Genomic DNA, 8,807 nt, shown 5'->3' with positions numbered 1-8,807 from the left:
GTATTGTGCAACTTGTATAAAGATTCACCCACAGCCTTATCGAGCAAATACAGATCCTTCTTTCCATACATACATACATACATACATACATACACACACACACACACATACATACATACATACAGACATACACACACATACATACATACAGACATACATACACACATACATACATACATACATACACACACATACATACATACATACACACACACATACATACATACAGACATACATACACACACATACATACATACATACAGACATACATACATACATACACACACATACATACATACATACATACACACACACACATACATACATACATACATACACACACACATACATACATACATACAGACATACATACATACATGAACATACATACATACATACATACATACATACATACATACATGCATGCATGCATGCATGCATGCATGCATACATACATACATACATACATACATACATACATACATACACAGACATACAATCAGCTAGAGAGATACGTATACACGTACGCATGCATGTGTGAGATAACAGTCTCAAGGTCAAATTTACTAAATTAATTTTATTATTTACATTTCATCTTTCCAGTGATTAGTCAATCGTTTACAAGGCTTGAGATAGTAATACAGATAAATGTAATTAATTTATAATTATCAAAGATTACTTCAAGCTTTCCTTTAGAAAATATCTTATTTAAAATTATCCCCTTTTTATATTATATCAGGACAAATGTCAGTACCTACATACAATATTTAATACCGCTGAGAAAGTGGCCCAATATATTACATTTATATCAAATAAATGTTGAAACTTTTCTCTAATATGCAAACTTAGATACTATGTACATTTGATATAGTTTTAACTGTGCGTCATTAGATAAGAAATTAATGGAAAGTGGCATCAGTAAGTCTTATTTAAAATATATACAAGGTGGTCCTGACCAGAAAGGTATATTTCCGTTTTTATCTCCTTTGTTTTGGTTTAATACATTCATTGACTCGTGCATTAGATGCGGGTTAACACTAAAACTTAAAAAGTCACCAAAACAGACGAAAAATCCCTCAAAACCGCAGCAAGACGCTACAATTATTGCAGCTAGCAATACACGTAATTAATATGGTTGTCACCTGACTCCGTCATTGTACACATTACAAGATGTATACTCTGGAGCCCTGCAAGGAGTACAGTGCCCAGAAGTGACAGTTCATACGTGTACACTTTGGTACTCGACCCAATGTTCGCCTCCGCCGCACTTCTACATCTGCGCAGCAGTCATTGACATCCGGTTTCTCGTTGAATTTCCTCAGTTCTGGATTACTCGATACATTTACCGCGTTTATGCCCCAAACGATTACATTGGTGACGGCGTGGGTGGCAGCTACATGTAATATGTCAATTCACTGGATCAGAGCATTGGACAGTAGAAATGTCTGTCGGATGGAAGCAGTCGAGAAACACGGAACTGAGATGCGATGCAGCGCATATGTGTCGAGTAAAGGTATGATGGGAACCTATTGGGTCACGGGGTCAGCAAGTTATCCAGACTCGTCGTTGGTGGCTCACTCTTTTATAAGTGTATTTGACCAGCTGGACGTCTTGTGGACACCTCCGCTCGAACTGGAATAACCACGGTTGCTTCAAATTTTGCAAAGTATTGTGCAACTTGTATAAAGATTCACCCACAGCCTTATCGAGCAAATACAGATCCTTCTTTCCATACATACATACATACATACATACATACATACATACATACATACATACATACATACATACATACATACATACATACATACATACATACATACATACATACATACACACACACATACACACACACATACATACATACATACATACAGACATACATACATACATACATACACACACATACATACATACATACAGACATACATACATACATACATACATACATACACACACATACATACATACAGACATACATACATACATACATACATACATACATACATACACACACACATACACACACACATACATACATACATACAGACAGACATACATACATACATACATACACACACACACATACATACAGACATACATACATACATACATACATACATACACACACATACATACATACATACATACATACATACATACATACATACATACATACATACACACACACATACACACACACATACATACATACATACATACATACATACATACAGACATACATACATACATACATACATACACACACACACATACATACATACATACATACATACATACATACAGACATACATACATACATACATACATACATACACACACATACATACATACATACATACATACATACATACATACATACATACAGACATACATACATACATACATACATACATACATACATGAACATACATACATACATACATACATACATACATACATACATACATACATACATACATACATGCATGCATGCATGCATGCATGCATGCATGCATGCATGCATACATACATACATACATACATACATACATACATACATACATACATACATACATACATACACAGACATACAATCAGCTAGAGAGATACGTATACACGTACGCATGCATGTGTGAGATAACAGTCTCAAGGTCAAATTTACTAAATTAATTTTATTATTTACATTTCATCTTTCCAGTGATTAGTCAATCGTTTACAAGGCTTGAGATAGTAATACAGATAAATGTAATTAATTTATAATTATCAAAGATTACTTCAAGCTTTCCTTTAGAAAATATCTTATTTAAAATTATCCCCTTTTTATATTATATCAGGACAAATGTCAGTACCTACATACAATATTTAATACCGCTGAGAAAGTGGCCCAATATATTACATTTATATCAAATAAATGTTGAAACTTTTCTCTAATATGCAAACTTAGATACTATGTACATTTGATATAGTTTTAACTGTGCGTCATTAGATAAGAAATTAATGGAAAGTGGCATCAGTAAGTCTTATTTAAAATATATACAAGGTGGTCCTGACCAGAAAGGTATATTTCCGTTTTTATCTCCTTTGTTTTGGTTTAATACATTCAATGAGTGGTTAATGTTGTGCATTCGACTTTTTAGTGAAATTAAATACATTTCAATTATGTATGTATGTATGTATGTATGTATGTATGTATGTATGTATGTATGTATGTATGTATGTATGTATGTATGTATGTATGTATGTACAATGTTCCCCTGCAAATAAAAATCTTCTTGGACAAAATGCATTCCACGTTAACTTATAACGACGGCGAAGTGTTTTATTATATAAAGAGTACATGCTATTTAAAAAACTGCAAAGAGTTGAATGTATGACGGCAGCTGAGTCTAGTCTGCCCAGCATTTCGATATCAACAGATAACTCTTCAAATATAAATGCATTCGTTTTTATCGATACAAACAAGAGTTTGTCATAAAATTGATCATATGATAGCGCAAGCTAATCTAAAGTTAACACCCGATTTGTCAAAGCATGATGGCAAATAACTCAACATGGTTACGTTCACATTAATTTATGCTATTAAATGTTGCGATATCTTTCCCCTGTTCTTTTGAGGAGTCTCTGTATGGTCCGTAATATAATGGTGAACAGTAGCACTCCATTCTGTGAAAACTCCACTTGAAGTGGTCATCGTTAGGTTATTATATTCCAGTTTCATGCGATCTCGCCAAATGAGGGCGCCCGTCGTAATCTAAAAAGTATAATCCGCGTGTTGCGTAAATTTTGAGTTTCAAAAACTACAGTAATAGTAAAATATCTCGGGCTGACATGTGGTCAAACCATATGAGTGAAATAATAGAACTTCACATTAGTAATTCTTATTGCTGTATAATCTCACAAGGCTGTGACATAGTATTATTTTCTTTCAGTAGATGCAGCTCTGTCAAGTATTCCTAAAGGAAAAGTCCAGTCATTCGTATTTCTGCCTTTAGTACACTTTTATTGACTACTATCAAGTTACATGTGATTTTGGGTGATAAAATAGCCCCTTGGTAACCTATTTCGACCTTGACATCTTGCAAAGAGGTCCCACTGCACTTTTTGTTTGCTTTCTGCCATTTTGGGAACTTCTGCAAGGCATTGTGAGAAAACCTTGCAGAAAATGTCATCATTGATAAAAACAAAAACAAAAAACATATCACTTTGGCTTGTATATTGGTAAGCTCCCCAGGCCTAACTCGGAGGAATATTTACCATAGATTGACGCTAGAGGGAGCTTTCATCACAGCAATGCCGTGAAATATATGGACAATAATCAACAATATAGAATTCATATGCTTAGTGGTATAATTTTTTCCATAGAAATTGAGCAATGTAAGTAATTACCCATTAGGGGATACTATATTGGTTGACTGGACCTTTCCTTTAAAATCCAATACATAACACTAAAGTGGGTAGTTATGAAAATATATTCTCATTTCTGGAACCCTTCTTCCTTTTGCAGGACAGTGTTTTATTTGTATAGAAATCTACCAAATTCGAAAATAGCGTCTAGTACGACTCCATATCCTTATTTTAAACGGTGGCGCCACCATACAAGCACACCAGTGCACAGTGAAACAAGTTTTCTTGTATCCTTTGCAGTCTTGTTGGAAAGTACAGAATCCATGAGACCAGAGAATTATGCTGTATGGTTGCTTTATGTACTTCTTAGTCCCCAGAGAGTGTCGTGAAGACATCTACTTCTAAAGGAACAGTACGGACTGGAAATAAATGTAAAGGTACGAGTGTTACGTTGTATCATGCAATAGCACATCAATACAAAACCAGTGGATATCACACACACACACACACACACACACACACACACACACACACACACACACACACACACACACACACACACACACACACACACACACACACAAACGCTACCCACCCAGGGATGATCAGTAAGTAACATACTGTACCTTTTCCTATGCATAAAAAATTACACCCCAAAACATAAACTCACCTTGGACCCCTTTAAGCTTTAACATATAAACATATAGACTTTGACAAAGTCTATATTGATATATAGACTTTGACAAACTTAACTAGATATTATACATACATGTATATATATCACGTACACACACACACACACACACACACACACACATACACACACACACACACACACACACACACACACACACACACACATATATATATATATATATATATATATATATATATATATATATATATATATATATATATATATATATATATATATATATATATACACCTACACCTAACTGAGCATGCCATACCCTTATGTACTTAGAACGTTACCTCTACGTCGTCATCAATATCTTCCACAGAACCTCCAATCTCACCAGGAATCGTACACCTTATTTCACTGGTAGACCTCGTCTACAGATAGATAGATTGCATGTTTGTAGTTATTGGTTACATATCGTAAGATTAGTTTGGCAAAGCTAATTCTTTCGCACATGTCGAGAAAGGATATTCCTTGTCTTGTACTTTTGCTGATAGTTTAATATATCGTTATTCCTACTTAAAACAACGTAACGTGTGTATGAATTCATCTTCTTCTTAGATAATATATATCCATGTAAATCATTTATCATGTATATTATGTGATAGCATTCCTTTCACTCTACCTCAAGTATAATTACAGTTCACTAAATATCATATCGTTTATCTTCATATCATATCATATCATATCATATCATATCATATCATATCATATCATATCATATCATATCATGTCATAGACGATATATATATATATATATATATATATATATATATATATATATATATGTATATTGTTATTTAAAGTGGCCATATGGATGAAGATTGGGTAGATTTTGGATTTTTAATTTATTAAAACAACTTTATCATGGCTTCCTATTTGAAAAATCAATGTGAAACAACATAGACCAAGTCTGTGTTTGTAACTCAATAAATTGCAAACAGTTAAAACAAATGTGTAAAAATACGTTTGTTATTGTACGTACAATAACAAATATTTTACACATTTATCAGTCTTTTGCAATTTGTTGAGTTACAAACAAGGACTTGGTAAATATTGATTTCTCAAGTAGGAAGCCATGATAAAACTGTTTTATAAATTAAAAATACAACATATGATGTGATATGATTAATTCATGATATCAAAATATAAGATCGATAATGAAATATAATTATGTGAGATATAATATAATATAATATAATATAATATAATATACTATAATATAATATAACATAACATAATATAATATTACATCGTATATCATGCCATATGCCAAATATATCTTTTTTTAATATAAAGGGTTATTATTTATTTTTAACACACACACACACACACACACACATATATATATATATACATGTATATATATATATATATATATATATATATATATATATATATATATACATAATATATATATATACTCACAAATATATATATATATATATATATATATATATATATATATACACACATATATATGCATGTGTGTGAGTGTGTGTGTGTGTGTGTGTGTGTGTGTGTGTGTGTATACCCTATTACATATATTAAATTATATTGTGAAAAAGAACGTTTAATTGCATAATTTAGCATTAATATATAATGGTTACCTACCGATACAATAGTGTCACTGGTCATCGGTCGATCATTGTAGGAGTCCATGGATGTACTAAGCTGATTTTGATCTGTACGCACAATACAATTTATATTAACATCTTTAGAATATGTTATTGCCTTTTAAAATATTGCCTATTGTTAGTTGTTCAGAAGCAACGTAATCATGACCAAGAATGTTCAACGGCTTGCAATGGTAGATCGAAATTCTTTACAAAGGTTTTAACACACAAGCAAAACAAAGTTTTAACATTGGGGTTTCTAGCGGTCGACGATCCTATCAGAATGCGAAATTTCATAGTTACAGGTGACCACTAGGCGGGGGTATGATCAGCCTAAAGTAATCATAGTTGTCACCGTGTGATGTCATGTTCGTTTAGCAAATATACGGCAAACAAGTTATTTGAGCGTTGTCCCTCTGTTCAACTAGGTTATAGTCAACATTATTCCTCAGAAAGACTTTGTAAAATCGTTTCAATAATACATATATAACGAGGGGTATATCGTATTCATTGACATGTAAGTATCTCAGACGATAATTGTCCTTTCCCTTATAAGTACTGCAAGAGCCGAGAAACGTATGAGGGGTGACATACTATCATGGTGGAGCACACTTTGTAAGGGGACTGCCGGTATGTCAAAACACTTCTATCTGTCGCAAGCTTTAAGGTTATTTAGCTGAATTTCTATTGTTGAACAATATTCTTAAAGAAATGTACGTTTGTGAAGTAGATAAGCGAATCATTGATAAGTGATGTCAGAAAATATCAAATGTATAATGTGTATCTGCTTTTGTGATGGAAACTAATCTGTGGAAAAGCTTGCTATTGTATGTCAAGTGAAGGCACGCATGTATATATGTATCATATCTATGATACGTTGTTTTGGTGATGGATCTTGCTGTAACAATGAAGTTATTAGAAAATGCATCTTAGATATATTTTAGAAACCATCTTACCTTCATTTATCTTCTTTCTGCCTTTCTTATCTTTTTTCTATACAGAATGATAACAATAGAAATAGACAGTCAATGTGATTTCCCTCTTTCCTCCGTCTAAAATCTTCATAAAATAAAGGTAATGTTCCCCTGCTATATAGACATAGTTCAACTTGACACACCATTCAATGTATCTAAATTTAGATACAATGAACTTACATTCAAAGTCACTGAATGCAGTCTTGTGGTCGATTTCTGCCTTGACGTGAGAAAATCTCACTATAATATTATAACACACTGGTGTATGCAAGTGTTGTTTCTCTATAACCCTGATATTACTGTAAACTGGAAATTTCCGCTGAAGACATATTTTCGCTTATTTCGCTGGAACGACGCAGAAAAATAAGTAGTGACTAAACTGCTTCTTATACATTAACACAATGTACCAGTATGGTAAGTAGTAAAGTATTTGAGAACTAGCTGAAGACTATAAAAGTTGCAAAATTTTCTAGTAGCGACGACAAAATTTCAAGAGTTTTCTAATCGAATCGTTCATTACTTAAATATGACGCCACAGATCTTCAGTCAGTTATTAGTTGTGATTCAATATGTGTCAATGTGTGGAACCACGTATTGGCAATACTTCAGAAAGACTTCAAATGTAGACAGTCTCCAGTTCAGTTGTATATGTCGGGAATGCATTTTGACTTCGGTAAAACCTAACTACATACCATATATTATACAGTAACGCATATGATAATGTAAAGACAGGGCTTTATAGAATACCTACTGTTTCTTTTTCACGATCACTGACACTCGAGCTGATATCCCAAACTCTACTATTAATAGAGGCTTGTTCCCGTTTCCTCTTGAAGGCCATTCGAACTTCACCGTTACCAGCACAATGAAAGAGAAATATGAACAAACCCTGAAAACAAAGACAAAGTAATTTGGTGTGAAAATACTAAGTACCTTAAATGCTTAAGAAGAATATTTTGAGAGCACCACACTCTGATTTGGTTGATTGATACGGTGTGGGGATGGAGGGTGTTTCAGATCGAAAAAGTATGTTTCGCAAAAGATTAAGAGAGGTTTTTAAACACAAATCGTTGCCAAGCAATGTCAATTTAAAACAGAAAATAACGTACGATCTCAAAATGAGCGAAAATAGTCTGCGTATTGTGCAGTATATAATAGTATGAAAAATTG

At 33.0% G+C, this 8,807-nt stretch overlaps 1 long non-coding RNA gene across 1 annotated transcript; it reads right to left on the bottom strand.

Moving 5' to 3' along the window:
• Window positions 1-4,621: 4,621 nt before the first annotated feature.
• On the bottom strand, window positions 4,622-8,483 carry LOC144445430 (uncharacterized). Its single transcript, XR_013481905.1, has 5 exons — window positions 8,389-8,483; window positions 7,620-7,656; window positions 6,662-6,732; window positions 5,341-5,421; window positions 4,622-4,766 (listed from the first exon to the last, which is right to left on the bottom strand). It is a non-coding gene; the product is annotated as an uncharacterized LOC144445430 (long non-coding RNA).
• Between the last annotated feature and the right edge of the window lie 324 nt (window positions 8,484-8,807).

The sequence above is a fragment of the Glandiceps talaboti genome, chromosome 14, assembly GCF_964340395.1.
Source record: "Glandiceps talaboti chromosome 14, keGlaTala1.1, whole genome shotgun sequence".
NCBI classification, from domain to species: Eukaryota; Metazoa; Hemichordata; class Enteropneusta; family Spengelidae; genus Glandiceps; species Glandiceps talaboti.
The sequence above is the reverse complement of the archived record's forward strand: the minus strand, read 5'-3'. Positions and strand labels throughout refer to the sequence as shown.